The following is a 23,592-nucleotide window of genomic DNA, read 5'->3' as shown; positions in this document are numbered from 1 at the left end:
TTTACAGGCCCTGGCTGACTGCCAGTTCTGCTGAGTCAGGCTTGGAGCTTTCACTCACTGACTCCTTCATTTGTTCCCGGACATATATTTACTAAACGCCTACTGTGTACCAGGCACTATGTTCAGCACTGTGCTGAGACCTCACAGGCCTTCCTTGTCTGGAAGTGTGAGGGAGAGCTCAGCCACAGGTTCACAGGTAAATGCGGCACTGTCGAGGACATAGGCTCAGTAAGGAGGGGCAGCTTGTGTATGAGAGCATGTGGTGGGGACCTGGGGCCAGGAAGTCTTCTCAAGGGAGCTATTGCCTGCCTGGATAGCTAAGGAACCCCAATAATGAGGAACAGACACTGTTCTTGCATTGACATTAACCAAGATGATCCAACCACATCCTCAAACAACAACAACAACAGCAAAACAAACTATTTACCCCAAGTCCTCCGTGTGGGAAAATAGAAATCTTTGCTGCAAGAAAGAAGGGGAGAGGGTCAAACATGTCTTTTGAAAACTTATCCCAACACTTTGGGAGGTTGAGGCAGGAGGATTGCTTGAGGCCAGGAGTTCGAGACCAGCCTAGGCATTGCAGTGAGATCCTCTCTCGAACCCATCTCTACAAAAATAAAAATAAATAGTGGAGCATGGTGGCTCATACCTGTAGTCCCAGCTACTCTGGAGGCTAAGGCGGGAGAATCTCCCGACCCCAGAAGTTCAACGCTGCAGTGAGCTATGACTGTGCCATTGCACTCCAGCCTGGGTAACAGACTGAGACCCTGTCTTTAAAACAGTTAAAATGAAAAAATTCTTCAATATCATTCCTGACAAGCCTCCACGTTCTATGAACTAACAAGTTAGCCACAAAGATCCTTTTGAAAACTCAGTTTAGGCAAATACGAATTTCATTGACAGTTTTGCTTGTTTCAGAATTTGTAAAGGATTGGGATATTCAATGACCATACCAGCTCACATAAAGAAAGGGGGCCATGAGATACCAAGAGCTAGAAGGAGCAACAAATTCTGTTAATAGAGGCATGATTAGTGCCCAGGTAGCCTCTGCAGAGCTTGGAAAAAACCCTTAAAGAGAGGGTTCAGTGAATTGTGTAGGATGTCTTTGGCCAGAATTGAAACCTATACACACTTTCCTAAATGTTATCGCTCCTCACACTGCAGATGATATATTTTTAAGAGATAGAGTCTTGCTCTGTCGCCCAGGCTGGAGTGCAGTGATGTCATCATAGCTCACTGCAGCCTCAAACTGCGCGGCTCAAGTGATCCTCCTGACTCAGTCTCCCAAGTAGCTGGGACTACAAGCACATGCCACCATGACTGGCTAAATTTAAACATTTTTTTGTAGAGACAGGGTCTTGTTTTGTTGTCTAGGCTCATTTCTAACTCCTGGCTTCAAGCAATCCTCCCACCTCAGCCTCCCAAAGTGTTGGGAATACAGGTATAAGCCACCACGTCTTTGAGTGTTGACCGGTTGGGTGGTGAGTCACCCAAGCAACATCTTACCTAATTATAAGCCTCCTTGCCTCCCTCCATGGCATTGCCCTGAAAAATCTAAAGGTTCCATCATTTGAGAGTCTATGACCCAATTACCTTGTATCTTCCAGGTAAAGTGCCAGTGTCTAACAATAACCAAAGACCACATGTTTCGACCTAATGTCTAAGATAAACATATATGTATGACAATTATCACATTCATCATGTGTATGTCCATGTATTCTGTCTAAGCAAATACTTTTAAAATTCATAATAGTATTGGCTTATATACTCTGTACTTGGTATCAGTAAAAAGACCATTGATCAGAAAAAAAAAAAAAAGCTTTATTAATAGCAAAGGGATAATAAGTCTAAGATTCAGGAGTATGGTCAACATGGGAGGGAGGAGGGGAAGAGGAGGTGGAAGGTATTGTCAGTGTTCTAATTCTCCCATTGGAAAATGGGTTGATTGATTACTAATAATAAGTATATATTTAAACATGAAATCATGCATGGCAAGCAGTGATAAGCCAAGTAAACACTGAGCAAGTGGCAGTTACCGTTATAAGGCATTATGTATATTGTTGATAAGCACTCCCTGCCCAGACTCCTTTCCTGCTCTCCCTCTCTCCTCCACTGTCCTGGCACTGAGATTTGCTAGTCTGCTCTCTCTCAATGGCACAGCAAAATCTATTTGATTCATGCCACCACTTCTTTTACTTCGTTCTTTCAGTGGCAGGCAGGTACCCAAAGATGTAACAGAGGATGGCAGAGAAGAGTGAAATTCCACATCTGTGGCTCTTACCCAGACACCTCTTCATGCCCACCCACCCCTCCAAGGACAGTGCCCCCATGTTGTTCCAATTCAGAGACAGGGTCTCAATCTGTTACCCAGGCTGGAGTGCAATGGCACCATCAAATTACCTATGATAACCTATTTAATAAGCCAGTGTTATGTACCTAAATTAGAGAAGCATAAATTGCTACTTATGGTGTTAAAATTTGTATTTAAGAGGCTATAACTCCAGTGTGAAGCATGCACTCATGGAGAACCTGGATGGATGCCTGGTCCTTCCTGAGTTCACTGCTGGTTTCCAAATTGTTTCCCTGAGATTTCAATAACACCTCCCATAGTTAAAAGCCAAAGCTGAAATACTATCAAATAACTGAAATTACTATCAACCTCAAAATTGATGAAGATAAGTTGGTTTCTGCTGAGAAAAGGTTCCAATGGAGTCCCTGGGTGCTCACTCTTGGTGGTACTGGGGTGACAGCTGTATGGAATCTGAGGCTAATTTATACATTAAGGGACTTCTTGAATTTTGTAGCCAATTGAACCTCCAAGGGGTCCAGATGGGTAGAAGCCACTCTCCAAAAGGAGGATAAGAACATTTGTGTTCAACAGAAACGCTTAATGGAACATCACCCAGTTTTAGATCTCCTCTTTGCCCATCTTGGAGGCTTGTGTATGGTGCTGAACAAAACCGAATATTGCTCTTATCTTTCCCGTGAATTTGCTAGTACAGATAACTCAATTTAAAATGTGGCTGACAATGCTATTTCTCTAGACACTGCCACAAAATACACTAAGGAAATTTCTCAGGGCAAAAAGAAGATATGTGTTTACGGGTGCAGCTAACAGTTGGTTTGCAAGCATCCTGAATGGGATGGCAAGTGATATGATTTGGCTCTGTGCTCTCACCCAAATCTCATCTTGAATTGCAATCCCCAGGTGTGGAGGCAAAGACCTGGTAGGAGGTAATTGGATCCTGGGGGTGGTTTCCCCTATGCTGTTCTTGTGAGAGTGAGTGAGTTCTCACAAGATCTGATGGTTTTACAAGAGGCTCTTCCCTCTTTGCTCTCTCTCTCTCTCTCTCGCTCTCACTCTCTCTTCTGCCACCTTGTGAAGAAGGTACTTGCTTCTCCTTCACCTTCTGCCATGATTGTAAGTTTCCTGGGGCCTCCCCAGCCATGTGGAATTGTGAGTCAGTTACATCCCTTTTCTTTATAAATTACCCAGTCTCATGTATCTCTTTATAACAGTGTGAGAACGGACTAACACAGCAAGCCTGACTATCCCAAGGTTTTCTACTCTTAATGTTTCTTCTAGTGGGTCTCCAGGATACTACGACATGTGTTACCAGGCCAACTACAAAAATGAATAACTCTTTAAATCAAGTTATTTTGTAGCAAGTTCTGGTCCTTAATCACCATCGTGCCCTGAACAAAGTCCATGACTAATCGGACTCTAATACTATTGAACTATCTTTATTGTCTGAGCCTTAAATTATTCGATTTTGATCAGTTTGGTTCATGGAGACTCCTGGTAAGGTACAGAATTCATTTTCTTTGTATTATCCTCCTGAGAGCCATCATAACAGTCTCCCTGATGTGTTGTATTTTCTCAAGAGTCTTAGCCGGGTGCAATGGCTCACACTTGTAATCCAACCACTTTGGGATGCCAAGACAGGTGGATTGCTTGAGCCCAGGAGTTTGAGAGCAGTCTGGACAACATGGCAAAACCCTGTCTTTACAAAAAATACAAAAAGTATCTGGGCATGGTGGCATGCACCTGTAGTTCTAGCTACTTGGGGGGCTGAGGCAGAAGGATTACCTGAGCCTTGGGAGGTCAAGGCTGCAGAGAGCCAAAATCATGCATGCCACAGCACTCCAGCCTGGTTGACAAAGTGAGACCCTGTCTCAAAAAAAAAAAAAAAAAAAGAGAGAGAGTCTTAAATGCTCATATGCAGCCATTCTCTGTACATCCAATGGCTTCATTACAGTATGAATAACAAAAACATGAAGAAAACATAAAGAATCACTCAACTACTTTGACATTGTCCATTGTGAATTCCATACTGAGAGCAAACAAGTCAATTTCGATGGTGACAGGAGTAATGTTGATACCTAAGAATTGTTTAATTAAATTAAATTTGACCTAAAGCTCTCTCTGCATAGAGTGAACTGCAACCTAACTGGTTGCAGAAGTACTTCCTAGTATATTCTTTTGTTTGTTTGTTTTTGTGATGCAGTCTCACACTGCCACCCAGACTGGAATGCAGTGGCACCATCTCTGCTCACTGCAACCTTCGCCTCCTGAATTCAAGTGATTCTCCTGCCTCAGCCTCCTGGGTAGCCGGTATTACAGGCACGCACCACCATGCCCAGCTAATTTTTGTATTTTTAGTAGAGACACAGTTTCACCCTGTTGACCAGGCTGGTCTTGAACTCCTGACCTCAGGTGATCCCCCTACTCGATCTCACAAAGTGCTGGGATTACAGGCATGAGCCACTGCACCTGACCCAAACGAATATATTCTTGTGAGAGCAGCTAAGGGTTGGCTAATCAGAGCAGCTGGGCTTTCAGTCCACCACAGGCTGCTAACTGCTCAGATTGTTACCAAGTAAGGCAAGCTGTGATGTGTGGCCAATCAGGCTGTTTCTGTATGTCACCTCCTTTTTCTGCCTGTAAATACCGCTTGCCCATACTGCCGTGTGGTGTCTCCTGGTTTAGGGAGTTGTCCGATTCATGAGTCACTTCTTTGCTCAAATAAACTCTGCAGAATTTAATTTGACTGATGTTTTTCTCCTAATAATAGCACCCATCATGCTTCACTATGCACCGTACTCACCAACCTGACTCAGGAAGTCTGCCTCAGTCTATTTGGTGAAGGATCCCCGAGTACAGAAGCAAGAAGCAGCCCACCCTCAGACCCCATTCATCTGTGCCTTTCCCTCTGAAAGGATTTGAGTAGGCCTCTTCTGTCCATCTGCAGAAGGTTCCCCAAAAGGGGCAGAGGGTGGGGACCTGGTGGGAGGCGGCCATGGGCTTTAGGGTGGCGCTGAACCAGGAGTAGCAAGAGGCCTGTAAGGAGTGCAAGGAAGAGGAGGAAGCTGAGCTCCATGGTTCCGGTGTGACTGCCCTGCACCCCACTGTAGCCTCTAACTGGGCCTTTTATCCTGAATCTGCCTCTCCACCCAGTTATGAAACTTCATCCATTCCCCACCTCCTTTCTCATTATTGTCCGGGAGCATTAGCTTAGAAAAAGGTGTTAGGGAACCCAGACTTCCTGCCTGGGCAACCCAGCGACCTGATGCCTATCCCTTACCCACTCTCAAGATGTTGGCAGGGATACAGTGGTAGAGATATCAAAGTCCACCTGAGCATGTGAATGTGTGGGTGTGTGGGTATGTATATGTATATTTTTGTAAGCATAGGTGAGCATGCACACTTTTTTACTTAGCTTTGTCTGTTTATGCTTGCATGCATTTGTCCATGCCTGCTTGCATTCATGTATGTGTTTATATGATCTTTATACGTAAAGGGATGTTTCTATTTATGCAAATGTGCTGGGGTGTGTTTCTGTGGTTGAATCTGGGGGTGCTTATGTGTATATCCTTACATGCTTGGAGCTTCCTTGTATTTATACAGCTTCATATATGAAAGTACATTTCATTTGTGTGTTGTGAAGGTGGTGGTAGTGTATGTTCAAAATTAGGAGGCTAGCTGGGCGCGGTGGCTCATGCCTCTAATCCCAGCACTTTGAGAAGCTAAGGTGGGCAGATCACTTGAGATCAGGAGTTCGAGACCAGCCTGGCCAACATAGCAAAACCCCATCTCTACTAAAAACATAAAAATTAGCCAGGCGTGGTGGGGGGCACCTTTAATCCCAGCTACTCGGGAGGCTGAGGCAAGAGAATCACTTGAACCTGGGAGGTGGAGGCTACAGTGAGCTGGGATTATGCCACTGCACTAGCCTGGATGACAGAGCGATATTCCATCTCAAGAAAATAAAATAAAATAAAAATTAAGAAGCTGACAAAAAGAAGGAATTGTTCAATTCAATCAAATTTGGCCCACAGTCTTTGTAGCATAGCAAACTGTAATCCAGCAATATGTGAACCAATTGTGTGTATCTGTGTGTGCTGGCATATTTGTGCTTGTATGTTGCTGCATCTCCTAGACGACCCTCTCTTGGAAGCCTGCAGATGCTTGTGGGGAAAAGAGAAATCAGATTGTTACTGTGTCTACCTAGAAAAGGAAGATATGAGAAACTCCATTTTGATCTGTACTAAGAAAAATTGTTTCTGCTTTGAGATGCTGTTAACCTGTAACTTTAGCCCCAACCCTGTGCTCACAGAAATATGTGCTGTATTGAATCAAGTTTTTAAGGATTTAGGGTTGTGCAGGATGTGCCTTGTTAACAATATGTTTGCAGGCAGTATGCTTGGTAAAAGTCATCGCCATTCTCCATTCTCGATTAACCAGGGACACAATGCACTGTGGAAAGCTGCAGGGACCTCTGCCCAAGAAAGCCTCGATATTGTCCGAGGTTTCCCATGACTGAGACAGCCTGAGATATGGCCTCATGGGAAGGGAAAGACCTGATCGTCCCCCAGTCCAACACCCATAAAGGGTCTGAGCTGAGGAGGAGTAGGGAAAGAGGGAGGCCTCTTTGCAGTTGAGATAAGAGGAAGGCTTCTGTCTTCTGCTCGTCCCTGGGAATGGAATGTCTTGGTGTAAAGCTGACCACTCCTATTCGTTCTATTCTGAGATAGGAGAAAATTGCCATGTGGCTGGAAGCGAGATATGCTGGCAGCAATACTGCTTTGTTACTCTTTGCTAAACTAAGATGTTTGGGTAAAAAGAAACATAAATCTAGCCTAGGAGCACATCCGGGCACAGTACCTTTCCTTGAACTTATTCATAATACAGATTCCTTTGCTCACATGTTTCCCTACTAACCTCCCCATCTGTTTCCCTGCTACATTCCCTTCACTAAGAGAGTAAAAATAATGATCAATAAATACTGAGGGAACTCAGAGGCTGGCGCCGTTGCGGGTTCTTCGTATGCTGAGCGCCAGTTCCCTGGGCCCACTGTTCTTTCTCTATACTTGGTCTCTGTGTATTATTTCTTTTCTCAGTCTCTCAACCCACCTGATGAGAAATACCCACAGTTGTGGAGGGGCTAGCTCCCTTCAATGCTCAGGGTCTATCTCCAGTGTCCCCTCCTTAATCCACCCTTCTGTGACAGCCACAGGTGGAAGTGATGGGCGAAACAGAATGAGAGACAAGAGATGCAGAACTGGTGAGTCTCAGAGGAAGAGGTGGTCAGTTGGAGGGAGACAGAAACTGAGACTGGCAGGTGCAGCGATCAGGTCCCCTTGGTTTCTGATCACTCTAACTAGTGCTGAGGAGTTTCTTCCCTGCCTCTGACCATCTTCGCAGTGCAGGAAATTTCTCTGGCTCTATCTCTCTCTAACTTTGTGTCTCTGTTTTCCCCCTGGAGATCTTGAGCTCCAGGTATGCAGAAACTGGGTCCAGTTTGATTGATGTCTACTGGACTCCCATTTGTCTCTATCTTCACTGTGACCCTGCACCCACACAGCCTCTGACAGGGTCAGTCCAAATTTGCAAAATTTGGGTGTGAATGTGTCCATGTCTGCCTGTCTCATCCTAGGCCTGACTTTTGGCCAGAGGCAACATCTTTCTTGCAATGTTAACCAAACCCTTTGCTGGATCCAAGATCCTGACCCCGAACTTACTTTGACCCAGGAGGAGCAAACAAACAGTCCTGATTTCTAAGAGGTGGATGCTGTACATTCCTGACACTGGAGAGGTGCCAGCATGAACTTTTCTGACCCAAGGACCTGGGTCCTGCTGTGCTGTGTTGTCTGACACTAAGATTGGGTCCTCATTCCAGCCCCAGGGTGAAGCACCAATGGGGAAGCATGAAGTGCTTTACACACAGTAACTCAGTGTTTATCCTGAGTCCAGAAGTTACTTTGACCCAGGAAAGCAGACAAACAGTCCTGATTTTTATGAGGTGGAAGCTGTACATTCCTGACACTGGAGAGGTGCCAGCATGAACTTTTCTGACCCAAGGACCTGGGTCCTGCTGTGCTGTGTTGTCGACACTAAGATTGGGTCCTCATTCCAGCCCCAGGGTGAAGCACCAATGGGGAGGCGTGAAGTGCTTTACACACAGTAACTCGGTGTTTACCCTGAGCCCAGAAGTTACTCTGACCCAGGAGAAGCAGACAAACTGTCCTGATTTTTAAGAGATGGAAGCTGTACTTTCCTGACACTGGAGAGGTGCAAACATGGACTTTTCTGACCCAAGGACCTGGGTCCTGCTGTGCTGTGTCATCTGAGTTTTCCCAACTCTAGTAAGCCTGAGGGTTCTGCAGGAGACCAGGGCTTATCTCAGTCCTTATCTCAACTGCAGAAGACAGACATTTACAGAGTAGCCATTTATAAACCTCTTCCCAGGAAAGCATAGTTTTACCAGGGTATTAATATTAACATTCCTTGCTAGGAAAAGAATTCAGCAATATGTTTCCTACTTGCACATCCGTTTATAGGCCCTCTGCAAGAAGAAAAATATGGCTCTTTTTGCTCGACCTCATGGTTGTCTTCCCTTGTTCCATAAAAATCGCTATTATTCTGTTCTTTTTCAAGGTGCACTGATTTTATATTGTTCAAACACACATGTTTTACAATCAATTTGTGCAGTTAACACAATTATCACAGCAGTTCTGAGGTGACATACATCCTCAATTTATGAAGATAATAGGATTAAGAGATTAAAGTAAAGACAGGCATAAGAAATTATAGAAGTATTATGTGAGAACTGATAATGTTCATATTAATATGAAATCTTCACAATTTATATTCCTCTTCTGCTGCTCCAGCCAGTCCCTCCGTTTAGGGTCCCTGACATCCTATAACATATTTTAATGAATATATATATGCTTGTTAATATGCTGAGCTTCCTTAATTGATTTTCAAACATTAAACCAACCTTGCATCCCTGGTTAAACCCACTTCCATTGTGTTTATCCCATAATACAGTACACTTGTTTTATGTTGTTAGATTTAATTTGCCAAAATTTTGTTTAGTATTTTTAAATCTATGTTCATGAGGGTATTGGTCTGTAGTTCTCCTTTTTGGAATGCCTTTGCCTGGTTTTGAGATCAGTGTGATATTGGCCTCATAGAATGAGATGAAAAATATCATGTCCTGTTAATTTTCTGAGTTTGTATAGACTAGATAATGCTTCATCATAAATGTTTGCTAGAAGTCACTAGTGTAGTCATATGAGTCAAGAGTTTTCTTTGTAGAAAAGTTTTTAACTACAAATTCAATTTTTAAAATAACTATAGGGCTGTTCAGGTTATCTATTTCTCCCTTAGTGAGTTTTTGTGGTTTGTGTCTTCTGAGGAATTCATCCAAATCATCTAAGTTGCCAAATTTTTGCCATAGTTTTCATAATATTCCCTTATTATGATTTATAGAGTCATTATAGAATCTATAATGATTTCAACTCTCTTTCCTGATATTGGTAAATTATGTATTTTCTCTTTTTTCTTTATCGATTTTATTAATCTTCACAAAGAATAAGTTTCTGGTTTCATAGATTTTCCCTGTTGTTTCTGTTTTATATTTCATTGATTTTCTGCTGTTACTTTTAGTATTTTGCTTCTTTTATCACCTTTGGGGTTTATTTTCCTTCCTTTTTTACCAAGTGGAAGCTAATATCATTGATTTGAGGTCTTTCTTCTTTTTAAAGATCGTTTAGTTACTGTAAAATTCCTCCATGAGCTATCTGCACCCAATGTTTATTGTAGCATACTCACCCAGCCAAGATATGCAATCAACCTAAGTGTCTATCAACAGATGAATGAATGGATAAAGAAAATGTGCTATGCATGCACACACGCACACACACACATACAAACACACACACACACACTCTAATACTATTCAGACTTAAGAAGAAAATCCTGTCCTTTGCAACACCAGGGGTAAATCTGGATGACATTACTGATTTGCTTTAATGCGACCCCCAGAACAATGCCAGAGAAAAGGCAAGTAGGCAAGGCAAAAAAAACTTTATTTACAAACCAAATGTGAGGGAGGGGCGAGGTTCACCGGCCTCCCGAGGTAGAGGCCGATGAAGTCGCTCCGGCGTTCTTGGGTGAGGTTCCCGGGTCCCGTGCAGGAGGAGGGGCCGAGGAAGTTCGCTCCAGCGTCCTTGGGGGAGGTTCCTGGGTCCCGTGCAGGAGGAGGGGGCGAGGAAGTTCGCTCCGGTGTCCTCTGGCGAGGTTCCTGGGTCCCATGCAGGAGGAGGGGCCGAGGAAGTTCACTCCGCACACCTGCCGGAGCGGCTTTTATGTCCTGGGCCCGGGAGTGGGCGGGCAGTGGGCGGGACATAGGCGAGTCAGGGGCGGGGCAGTAGGCGTGGCTAGGCGGGTTCCGGTTCTTCTCCTTCCGAGGTCGGGTTGCGCCTGCGCAGTGGACCTGTGTCTTTCCCAGGCACGGGAAAGTTGACGGTGAAGAACCCGGAACTGCACCATCTTGCCTCCGTTCGTCCAAACAGTCCAACCTTTTATTGATAATAGTGATAAGGGGCGGCGTGGTCTGTCTGGCTACTTCCTGCTGTTAAGGGACGTCGTTAAGGTTGGGGTCTATGGTTGGTATTTGGAGGTACGGATGAAGAAGCATCTGGTTGAAGGTGACGCGCGTGATCTCTTGAACTTTGGCTCGGAGAAATTTGATTAAAACAGGAGCGAGACATAAGACAAAATGGAGGATTAGTATGGGAATTAGGAACAGGAGCATCTGCTGTATTACGGGCAGCAGCCATACCGGTGGTCCGGGGGTGAAGGGGGTATTGTAGGTTTTTAATTCTGCTTTAATCCTGTTTAGGGTTTGGATGTTAGTGTCTACTAGGCCTGACTCGTTTACGTAATAGCAGCATTCTTCTCCTAAGAAGAGACATGTTCCTCCTTTTTTGGCAGTAAGTAAATCTAATGCTCTCCTATTTTGTGCTGCTACCTGGGCCACTGAGGTAATTTGACGCCGCAGAGAGGCCAGGCTTTCAGCTGAAGCCTCTATGGCCTCTTGGATTTGAGCTGCTAGAGACTGGGTAGACTGTACCAAGTGGGCAAGTGCCCCAGTTCCAAGCCCTGACACCACTAAGGAGGCGGCCAGGGAGACTCCGATGACTAGGGGAAGGAAGACAGCCCGTTTTTGGAGATCATTAGGAGGAGGGTTAAATTGACGAGTTCAGCTATTTCTGCTTTGCTATATAAGGTTAAACTAGGTACTAGGGACACTGGGACACAAACGGATTGACCAATGGATGTGTGATTAAGGACCTTGAAGAGGGTTTTGTTGCACCAGAAATAACCTCCCATGGGAGCCGTCTGGGTCTTAGCGGGTGGCTGGGTATAGTTACACCAGGAGGTGTTGGGGTAGAGTAGCAGAAAGGAAGGATTGGACTTTCTGGGCTTTGGTATAGTGGGACGTGGAGTAAGAACAGTTTTAGGGAGGTGCCTATGGAGTTAGTTGTAGCCTTGAAAGCCGTAGGTAAAGGGACTGCCACTAAAGGGGCTCTTTCAAGGGCCGCACAGAGGAAACAGTGGGAGAGATTTGTTAGGTTGGCTGCCCGTGTTAGGTTTAACCCTTGACGGACTAGTTTTAACAATGAGAAGGGGTCCTTATTGGAGGAGTGTAATTGATCTTGTAAGGCCTGTTCTTGTGCTTGTATGGCTAAGGTTAAATTCTGTAGGGCTTGTATGTCTTGAGGAAGGGACTTTTGCTGGACAAGTGTTCTTTTTATCAGGAGAGTAGCCATGGGATATGAACTAAGGATTGTGTAGCCTGTGTAGAGTCCACCTTTGACTCCATCTGCCCATCGGGGGTCCCATGGGTCTTTGATATTTAATTGGTATTGAAGGGGGGTTCATTGATTCACAATGGTAAAGAGAGCAGTGGGTTTCTTCTGTCTCAAGGTTGCATAATGGATCTTACAATAAATATAAGGGCATCCTTATTTTTAATCGACAGCCCCGCTGGCGATTAAAAAATTAATTTTCTTACCCGCTACCAGGAGAGTTACCCGCGGCTCGGCGAGGGTGATGGGGGTCCCCGAGTCCCAGCACCTTCAGTCGTCATCCAGATGTAAGAGCTGGAAGGAGCTCACAGGGTCCTGAGAAGGGACATCACGTTGAGGCGCCATGCCCGTTTTCAGGGTGGGGCAGTCAGACTTCCAGTGCCCTTCTTCATGGCATGCTGGACAAGCAGTTGTTGGCAGACGAGGGTTAGGACACTTTTTAGCCCAGTGTCCAGCTACTCCGCACTTGTAGCACGGCCGCACTGGCTCAGATGGTTGGGGACTCTGGGGACATCTATTAGCCCAATGCCCTGGGTTACCGCATTTATAGCAAGCCCCTTTTATTGTCTTTGAGCCTCCGGGGGTTTTGCTCTCCAGTTTTGGGTTACAGCTAGGCTGCAAAGCAGCAACTAAGGCTTGAGTCTGGAGCTGTACCTTCTGCTTTAGGCGGGCCTGTCTTTGGGCCTCAGCTGTTTCCTCCCTTGAATTATAGACCTTGAAGGCCAACTTCACAGATTTCAAGGAATGGAACCTTGGGCCATGCAGTGAGTGTCATAGCTCTATTAGAAGCCATGAGTCATGGAAGAGTACCATGGAACCCAGCGACTAGTGTTCAACTTGATTATGATGAACTCGGGCACTTACCCATGCAGGAACAATGGCGAGCCTTTAGCCCGAATGGGAGTGGCAATGGCCGCCTCACTAGTTCAGAGCACAGCAGACACCCTGCCCGATCCAGAGGAGTGGAAGTCAGCGTTGGGTCTGTGATGGCGGCATTCAGCAGTGGTGGACAGCAAGTGAAAGCTCAGCTTGAGCTGGAACAAACACAGACCAGAAGAGTGTGCAGTTGCAACATTTAATAGAGTGAAAACAGAGCTCCCATACAGTATGAGGGGATTGCCCACTCTCTGCTCAAATGCCTGGGGTTCATATCCTTTGCCCACTTTTTGATGGCGTTGTTTGTTTTTTTCTTGTAAATTTGATTGAGTTCTTTATAGGTTCTGGATATTAGCCCTTTATCACATGAGTAGATTGCAAAATTTTTCTCCCATTCTGTAGGTTGCCTGCTCACTCTGGTGGTAGTTTCTTTTGCTGTGCAGAAGCTCTTTAGTTTAATTAGATCCCATTTGTCAATTTTTGCTTTTGTTGCCATTGCTTTTGGTGTTTTAGACATGAAGTCCTTGCCCATGCCTATGTCCTGAATGGTATTACCTAGGTTTTCTTCTAGAGTTTTTATGGTTTTAGGTCTAACATTTAAGTCTCTAATCCATCTTGAATTAATTTTCATATAAGGAGTAAGGACAGGATGCAGTTTCAGCTTTCTACTTATGGCTAGCCAATTTTCCCAGCACCATTTATTAAATAGGGAATCCTTTCACCATTTCTTGTTTTTGTCAGGTTTGTCAAAGATCAGATGGCTGTAGATGTGTGGTATTATTTCTGAGGGCTCTGTTCTAAGTCATGCTGCTATAAAGACACATGCACACGTATGTTTATTGTGGCACTATTCACAATAGCAAAGTCTTGGAATCAACCCAAATGTCCATCAGTGACAGGCCGGATTAAGAAAATGTGGCACATATACACCATGGAATACTATGCAGCCATAAAAAACGATGAGTTCGTGTCCTTTGTAGGGACATGGATGCAGCTGGAAACCATCATTCTCAGCAAACTGTCGCAAGAATAGAAAACCAAATACCGCATGTTCTCACTCATAGGGGGGAATTGAACAATGAGAACACTTGGACACAGGAAGGGGAGCATCACACACCGGCTCCTATTGTGGGGAGGGGGGAGGGGGAGGGATAGCATTAGGAGATATACCTAATGTAAATGACGAGTTAATGGGTGCAGCACACCAACAAGGCACATGTATACATATGTAACAAACCTGCACATTGTGCACATGTACCCTAGAACTTAAAGTATAATAAAAAAAAAAGTAAAACATAAAATGGCAAAAAAATAAAAAATACTCTTTAAGCAGATTCACCTTAGGTTAACATTTTAACCCATTCCCAGTATGATTTGTTCTATTCTATCAATCAATCATCTATCTATCTTACTCTGTTTCATGCTACTATAACAAAATATTACAGACTAGGTAACTTATTTACTTTTTTGAAATGGAGTTTTGCTCTTGTTGCCCAGACTGGAGTAAAATTGGCACGATCTCGGCTCACTGCAACCTCCGCCTCCAGGGTCCAAGCGATTCTCCTGCCTCAGCCTCCAGAGTAGCTGGGATTACAGGTGCCCACCACCACAGCTCGCTAATTTTTTTGTATTTTTAGTAGAGCCAGGGTTTCACCCCATCTCTACTAAAAATACAAAAATTAGCTGAGCATGGTGGTGCAGGCCTGTAATTCCAGCTACTCGGAAGGCTGAGGCAGGAGAATCTCTTGAATTGGGGAGGTGGAGACTGTAGTGAGCCGAGATCACGCCACTACACTACAGCATGGGTGACATAGGAAGACTCCATCTCAGAAAACAAACCTGCCCACCTCAGCCTCCCAAAGTGCTGGGATTACAGGCATGAATCCAGTCTACTTATAAATAAATAAATAAATAATAATCTGGGCTGTGTGCAGTGGCTCACACCTGAAATCCCAGCACTTTGTGGGGCTGAGGAAGGAGGATTGCTTGATCCCAGGAGTTTGAGACCAGCCTGGGCAACATGGCAAGAGGCAGTCCTTACGACAAAATTTTTTAAAACATTAGCCAGATGTGGTGGCACGCCTTAAGGGCAAGAGGAGTGAGACTGGCCTAAAGCCCCCTCTCCCTGCAAGAGGAGAAGAACCCAAACATGGAGTTCTACTTGAAGAACCTGGTGCTGACCTCGCTGAACCTCTTCTTTGCAGGCACCGAGACTGTCAGCACCACCCTGCGCTATGGTTTCCTGCTGTTCATGAAGCACCCAGAGGTGGAGGGAAGGCTGGAGGGGGAGGGAAGTGGAGGTCTATACAAATTCAGAAGGTTAACATTTCTGCATCATCATTTGTTAAGAGTTTTATACATTTGTAAATTTATATTTTTATGTTACTGAACATTTGGCCTTAGAAATTTAAATTCTATACCCTACTGTCCTTACACATTCAAATCTTTTAACTTTAACTTAAATGCTTAAAGTCTTACACTTCAAAACTTTAAATTTCTAAGTTTCTGAAATTCTAAGACTCAGAACTGCAGTTGTAACTCTCTGGCATGTATAAGGTATAAGATTTTAAGTTTCCAAGTTCCTAAATTTTCCAAATTCCTAAAATTTCTAGATTCAAAGTCTGTTTTAAAGCTGTAACAGTTTATACTTTTACAGTTTCTATATCCATCTACAGATAAAAGTAAACCCTATGAAATAATGCTTGTTTTTTTGTTTGTTTGTTTTGTGTTGTTTTGCCCTCAATGTTTGCAGATTGGTTGAAAGTTGCAGGGACTAGAGGTTGGGGAGATGAGAGGGAAGGACCAGTGGAAGAAGAGGAGGTACCTGGTGCATCTTGATGAGAAAGCAGTCAATGAAGTCCCGAGGGTTTTGGGGGTCAAAGGATGCTTCGTTGATCTTGACCCTGGAGGCAATGAAGTCCTTGAGCTCTTCTATCAAGTAGTAGACGCGATTGTGTCTTCCTGGCAAATACTGCATGATTCCAGAGTACATGTCATAGAGCTGTGGGAATAGGTAAGGGGACTTTGTCACTGATGGGCACCAGGGGCCCACATGGGCTGAGTCTGGAGTTGGACAGCTGGGCTCAAAGTCCAGTGCTGGGTCTAAGAATCAGGTGAGGCCCTTTTGCTTCATGGAACTTGGGTCCTATTGAGACAGTAGTTCCCCCTTCACCTTGGTTCTGCCTTCCACCATTGCAGTTACGTGTGCAGTCAACTGCAGTCTAAAAATACCACATATAGTAAGATATTTTGAGAGAGAAAGAGTAAGTACATTCACATAACTGTTGTTAGAATATATTGTTATAATTGTTCTATTTTATTACTTATGAATGCCAGTCTCTTACTGCACTCAATTTATACATTGAATTTTATCATGATATGTATATATCAGAAAAACTTAGTATCTATAGAATTGGTTACTATCCATGGCTTGAGGCATCCACTGGGGGTCTTGAACATATCCCCCAGCAATGAGGGGGAACTACTGTACTAACCTCCCGGGGGTGTGGGGAGGATCAAGTGGGGTATAGGAAGGTGTTTAGTTAACTGAGGTTGGTGCATGGAAAGAGAGGTGGCTGGGTAGGCACCTGTGCCCAGGGAGTGCTCATCTCAATGAAACTCTCATTGATCAACCTCAGCAGATTCAGGAACTGCTTGTCCTCATAGTCGAAGCAACTTCCAAAGACAACAGAACTGATGACGCTGGAAATGCTGCAGCTCAGCAGGAAAGTGGGGTCGATGGGGACACCTGGGCAGTGGAAATTGTCTATGTTGGAGGTAATAGTCATGAATATGGGGTGTGGAGTCACAGTGATGCATCTGAGTCCCAGCACTACTGCTTAATTGCATGTGTGAGCCACCTCATTTTTGTGTTTTGGGTCTAGATTGGCCAATTGGCAAATTGGCTTGGGAACCATTTCACTGATTCATGAGGATTCAATATCATTATCTGTATAAAATAATTAGCACAAAGCCTGGCATACAGTAAGCACTCAAGAAAACCCAGCTGAGATTAATCATTATTTTTTATTATTATTACTTAAATGTGTTGATGTTAGAGACTTACATATTTGGGTAAAGTGGGATAAGGTACACATTATAAAAGTTCCTGAATTCTGTCTAGCTCTACCGAACATTCCATTTGGGCAATTAAAAAAATCCTTCCCGGCCGGGCGTGGTGGCTCATGCCTGTAACCCCAGCACTTTAGGAGGCCGAGGTGGGCAGATCACGAGGTCAGGAGTTGGAGACCAGCCTGGCCAACATGGTAAAACCCCATCTCTACTAAAAATACGACAATTAGCCAGGGGTGGTGGCAGGTGCCTGTAATCCCAGCTACTCAGGAGGCTGAGGTAGGAGAATGGCTTGAAGCTGGGAGGGGGAGGTTGCAGTGAGCTGAGATCATGCCATTGCACTCCAGCCTGGGCAACAAGAGCAAGATTCTGTCTCAAAACAAAACAAAACAAAATCCTTCCCTTGCCCTTACCTACACCTTCTGTAAAACAAGATCGGTCGATCTGGGAAGAATTTCTCCAGAATAATGCACATATTCACAAATACACAATTTTATGAATAATTTCTGGGGTACATGGGCATTTGAAGCTTTTATATAGACCTGTTAATCACCCATGTAGACTAGGCAAGGAGCCTCGGATGTAGAGAAAATGTGTCTCTATTTCTACCTCTTGTCTATTTTTCTCTGTTTTTTTTTTCAGCCTCTGTGTCTTTTCTCTATAGACCCAGTGTTTCTAGACCTTACTTTTTGGTGGGACTGAACTCTTTTAAAACCACAATGAAATGAGTATAGAGTTTCAGATTTGCAAGATAAAAAAGTTCAAAAGATCTTTTTCACAACATGAATATACTTAACACTACTGAACTGGACACTTAAAATGGTGAATATGGTAAATTTTATGTTATGTATTTTTTTACCACAATACAGATATAAAAATATAATGAAATTTGAGTCTGTCTTCAGGAAAAGTCACAAAGTCACATGTCACCAAAATCTGCATAGGATATCAAGAGCTCACAGACCCCCTGAGATCCACTGATTACAGTTTCCAGATGAGTGGTCCCTAAGGGTCATCCATATTAACTGTTCCATTGTTGTTGTTGTTTTGTTGTTTTGTTTTTGTTTTTGTTTTTTTTAAGAGACAGAGTGTCACCGTATCTGCCATACTGAAGTGCAGTGGCATGATCATAGCTCACTGCAGCCTTGAGCTCCTGGACTCAAGCAACCTCCAGCCTCAGCCTCACAAGTGGCTGACACTACAGGCCTGTGCCACCATGCCCAGCTCATGTAAACTCTTAATACGGAAGCTGGCCAGAAATCCCAGTGGATTCTTAATATTTTCCCTCTTCTTCCATTCCAGAGCTTTCCCCCACCAAAGCCCATCTTCTTATGACTGAGAGCTCCATAACCACCCAGTCACCTAGTGGCCCTCCCCCTTGTGGCCCCCATACCCTTGGTCTTCCAGAAGTCCTCCAGTAGGTAGCTGGCCTCATCCTGAATTCGTTCCTCAATGCTCCGCTTTCCTATCCCAAAGTCCCAAAGGATAGTCAGGGAGAAGCGTTGGAGAATCCTCCATCGTTCTCCATTGGCCAGAGCTACACCTGCCAAGATCTCAGTCTCAGGCTTCTGCCTCCCTCCCCTTGCTGTGTTCAACCCGGTGCTACACAGTGATAGGGAAAGATTGTGAAAGCTCTAGACTGTGCTGTCCAGGAAGCCATCCCCAACCTTCAAGGCTCAATCAAGAGAGTGAGGTTCCCTCTCTGCAGGATCCTCGGAAAGAAAAAGAAAAAACTTCAGACTGAGGTGGAGGAAAAGGGAATCAGTGCAGGAGTGATGGGAGAGATCAAACAGTGTTTCTTACAGGAAGGAGAGGTGGAATTGGATAAATAAAAAAATAACTGAGTGAATGACGGTTGGAGAGTGAATAGAGAGATTGATAGATGTATGAATGATGAAAGCATTAATGAATGGATGGAATGATAAATAGATTAATAAATAGAAAGTTAATTGACCAATGTATAGATAATAGAGTAAAAGATATTTTTATAGAAAGAATAATGAATGGATTTTCTGATGGATATGGATCGATGGACAGAAGGAAGAAAAGGTAATAGATAGATAGACAGCATGTGGTGAGCCTGCTTGGAATTGAAGGACGTGGGCAGTTAGAGATGGATGCATGGGAGAAAGAGACCTAACTAAGTGAAGGACGCAGAGACCTATGGGGTTAGGTATGTGTATGAGTATAGGAAGATGAGAAATAAGGTTGGTTGTGAGGGCTATGAGGCTTGGCTATGGGTGCATAAAGAATATCACTAAACCCCCAGGCTCGGTGGCTCACACCTGTAATCCCAGCACTTTGGGAGGCTGAGGTGGGCAGATCACCTGAGGTTGGGAGTTCAAGACCAGCCCGACCAACATGGAGAAACCCCATCTCGACTTAAAATACAAAATTAGCCGTGTGTGGTGGTGCATGCCTGTAATCCCAGCTACTCAGGAGACTGAGGCACGAGAATCACTTGAACCCAGGAGGTAGAGGTTGTGGTGAGCCGAGATCATGCCATTGCACTCCAGCCTGGGTAACAAGAGTCAAATTCTGTCTCAAAAAAAATGTGTGTATATATATATATATAAATATATATATTATATATATTGCTATTCCATTAAAAATAATAGCAGAAATAACACAGAAAACAGTTTAGAGTCAGATAGCATAGGCTCAAAATAAAATGATCCTACCACTTACTGTGTGACATTATCTAACCTTTATCTTAGCTTTTTCTTTTCTTTTCTTTTCTTTTTTTTTTTTTTTTGATAGAGTTTCACTCTTGTTGCCCAAGCTGGAGTACAATGGTGCGATCTCAGCTCACTATAACCTTTGCCTCCAGGGTTCAAGCGATTCTCCTGTCTCAACCTCCTGAGCACCTGGGATTACAGGCGTGCACCACCACGCCCAGCTAATTTTTTTTAATTTTTAGTAGAAATGGGGTTTCACCATGTTGGCCAGGCTGGTCTCGAACTCCTGACCTCAGGTGATCCGCCTGCCTGAACCTCCCAAAGTGCTGGGATTACAGGTGTGAGCCACCATGCCCAGCCTATCTTAGCTTTTTCATTGACGACATTAGTATAATGTTAACAGCTCTCCTAAGGGAGGCAATGCAATAAGTCATGTAGAGGCTGGACGCGGTGGCTCAAGCCTGTAATCCCAGCACTTTGGGAGGCCGAGGCGGGTGGATCAGGTCAGGAGATCGAGACTATCCTGGCTAACACGGTGAAACCCTGTCTCTACTAAAAAACACAAAAAACTAGCCGGGCGTGGTGGCGGGCGCCTGTAGTCCCAGCTACTCGGGAGGCTGAGGCAGGAGAATGGCGGGAAACCGGGAGGCGGAGCTTGCAGTGAGCTGAAGTGAGCTGAGAGCCGGCCACTGCACTCCAGCCTGGGTGGCAGAGCGAGACTCCATCTCAAAAAAAAAATAAAAATAATAAAAATAAGTCATGTAGAGTACTTACTTACCAAAGAACCTGGCATAGAGGGAGTGCATTGCAGTCATTTCTGGTTTTATTGTTTTTGTTGTTGTTGCTACCTACCATGACCTTGGAAGTTTCGCTCTATTGAAGCCAGTTCTCCACGGCCACTGAATTCATCCGCTTGGTCTACCAAGGCTTCCTTCACTGCTTCATGTCCACATAAAACCACCACTGTCCGGAGACCCATGTACACAGTGAACACAGGGCCGTATTTCTCCCTGAGCTTGGAGTGAAGGAAAACACAAGAGGAGGGGCTGATTGGAGTACCAACTATAGGCCAATCGAGGATTTTAGAGGATGGTGATTTCCGGGGGATATAAACATGGTACTGAGGAATCAAGGTAAATCTGGGCTTGGAAGGACTATTGGGAAACAGGTGCAGAAGTCTTGGCTTCTATCATCCTAGGCAAAAGCTCATCCCTCCCCACAAGACTTACTATTCTCATCTATAAAATAATGGACCTGGATTCGATAAATTCCAAGCTTCATAGTTCTCTCTCTGAAATGTTAAATTTCTAGAATCTTAAGACTTCGTGATACCAAGTCTCAAAGTGCTAAGACAACCTGAGTCAAAGAGTCCTTGTGTTTAAAAAGATAAGGTACTGTGATTCCAAAGTCCTGAGATCATGAAAGTCTTATTTCAATGCACTGAGAATGTGTGTTTCCAACATTTTGGGATTCTGGAATTTCAGAATTCTAAGGTTTGCAAAGTCTGTGCTTCTGAGAGTCTATCTTTAGAAGGCATAAGGTTCTATGTGAATCTGGCTATAGGATTAGTTGCTCTTAGCCCTGTTAGAGGAGACAGACACACTCACCTTCATGAAAGACTGAAACGTAGCGTCAGTTCGAACTTGCAGCAGGTTCCCCAGGAAAGGAATTGGTCTAGGACCTGGGGGCAGCTTTCCTGCCTTGTTCATTCATTTCCAGGCAATGAGGATGAGCAGGCAAGACAAGCAGAGTGCCAGAAAGATGGTGACAGCCCCTCCCAGCTCCATGATGCCAGGTCAACAGGTTCTATCCTGGGCACCAGATCCTGCCTAAATAGGTCCTGAGAGATCATCTTATACCAAAATCTGAACACCCTGGGATTCAAATTTTCCAGGTTTGAATGTCATCAGGGAAGAGATTGCTTTATTTGGGGGGTGGTTATATAACCTATAATCGCCCATCTGAATAAGGGTAAATTGAATTCACACAGGGAAATCCTCTGGGGCCATTCCCCTTTCTTCATATTTCCAGTCTGCCTGTTCTTCTCTCTCAGCTCAACAGAATTGAACAGAATTTCTTGGTGGGGTGTAAAGAGGCAGATTATTCTCTTTTTAGGCTATTGATTTTAGGATCCAGACAATATGGGTACAAGTGGCAGCTCTGTCTTTTCTTCACTGGGCGAGTCACTTAACCTCTGGGACTTGTTTCCCCATCTATCAAATAGGGAAACCATGTTGTTTTATTTTTATTTTATTTTTATTTATTTATTTATTTATTTTTTGAGACAGATTCTCACTCTGTCACCCAAGCTGGAGTGTAGTGGCATGATCTCATTTCACTACAACTTCTGCCTCCCAGGTTCAAGCGATTCTCATGTCTCAGCCTCCCAAGTAGCTAGGACTACAGGTGCATACCATCATGTCCAGCTAATTTTCGTATTTTTCTAGAGATGTGGTTTCACCATATTGGCCAGGCTGGTCTCAAACTCCTGGCCTCAAGTGATCCACCCCCCTCAGCCTCCTAAAATGCTGGAATTACAGGCGTAAGCCACCACAGCTGGCAGACCATGTTGTTTTAGAAAGCCTTGATAGACAATAAGGAAAACTCTTTGTTCATTATTTAATTAAGGTAACCCTAATTAATCAGTTATTAAATTTTTTGAATTGACACATAATAATTGTACATATGTGTGGGGTACAGTGTGATGTTTTGATACATGTATGCAATGTATAACAATCAAATTCAGGTAATTATTATATCCATTACTGAGACATTTGTCATTTCTTTGTAGGAAGAACATTCAAAATCCTCTCTTCTAACTATTTTGAAATATGCAATGTATTACTGTTAACTACAGCCACCCTACTGTGTAATGGAACACTAGAATATTAATAAGCAAAGTAAGCTGAAGATTTAGAAAACAAGAGAAATAAATCAATTGAAAGGGTTTTGTTCAAAAAGTTCTTGTTTTCTACTCAAGATAATGTTAAATAACAATAATCAAAGATTGCCTGTGTTGGTGTATCAGAACTTTGCTGTAGCAAATTTAAAAAAAGAGAAAAAAGAACTTTGCTGTAGTGTGTGTCGGGGTGTGTGTGTGTGTGTGTGTGTGTGTGTATTTGGAAAGTCTAAGGTGTAGGGATCACCCCTGAACCACAGTCTCTGGAGGGGAACGTCTCTTCCAGCACAATTAGTGATTGTGCTCCTTAATAATCTAAAGTGATTCACTACCTTTTCTGCACCAAATATTGTCAAAGCCTTAATGTTCTGAAATGAACTTCCTGGATATTATATCCTACCCACATATGCTATTTGTCAAAATTCAATGTCCTTTTCACGCGACTGTATTCTCAGACTTGGAAACTGAATCCCTCAAGGTATCTGTAGGTTTAGGAAATGGGGTTTGGCTGGCTGAGCTGAGGCATCCTGTGTCCAGAAGTGGTGGAAATTCTGGGAAAACTGAGTGACTCACACACAGTGCCACCTTTTGTCTCTTGGATCTGCTGCTAGAATGTCTTTCTTGGAGTAGAGACTCAGCTCAGCCCATCTCCTTTGACTCTCTTAGCTTTCGTCTCCCCATCCCATTCTGATTCTCACCCCCCAGCACTTAACACACATTCAGGACTAATCTCTTAACCATCTTGCAGTGGTGGCGTGTGTGTGGTGAAGGTGGTTGGTTGTGTGTCTGGTTTTCCGATTCAGACAGGAAGGGAGAGAGCAAGTACTCTTAGAACAGCTCCCTTCACTATCCCACCTCCAGATAGGAAGCCAGGAATGGAGGAACTTGCACTAAAAAGTAGAAGCAAGC

General features: G+C 44.0%; 1 pseudogene; it reads right to left on the bottom strand.

Annotated features, from left to right (window-relative positions):
• Positions 1-141: 141 nt before the first annotated feature.
• Positions 142-21,571, bottom strand: LOC117075227 (annotated as a pseudogene).
• Between the last annotated feature and the right edge of the window lie 2,021 nt (positions 21,572-23,592).

Source organism: Trachypithecus francoisi, unplaced genomic scaffold (genome assembly GCF_009764315.1).
Source record: "Trachypithecus francoisi isolate TF-2019V2 unplaced genomic scaffold, Tfra_2.0 Contig01705, whole genome shotgun sequence".
NCBI classification, from domain to species: Eukaryota; Metazoa; Chordata; class Mammalia; order Primates; family Cercopithecidae; genus Trachypithecus; species Trachypithecus francoisi.
The sequence above is the reverse complement of the archived record's forward strand: the minus strand, read 5'-3'. Positions and strand labels throughout refer to the sequence as shown.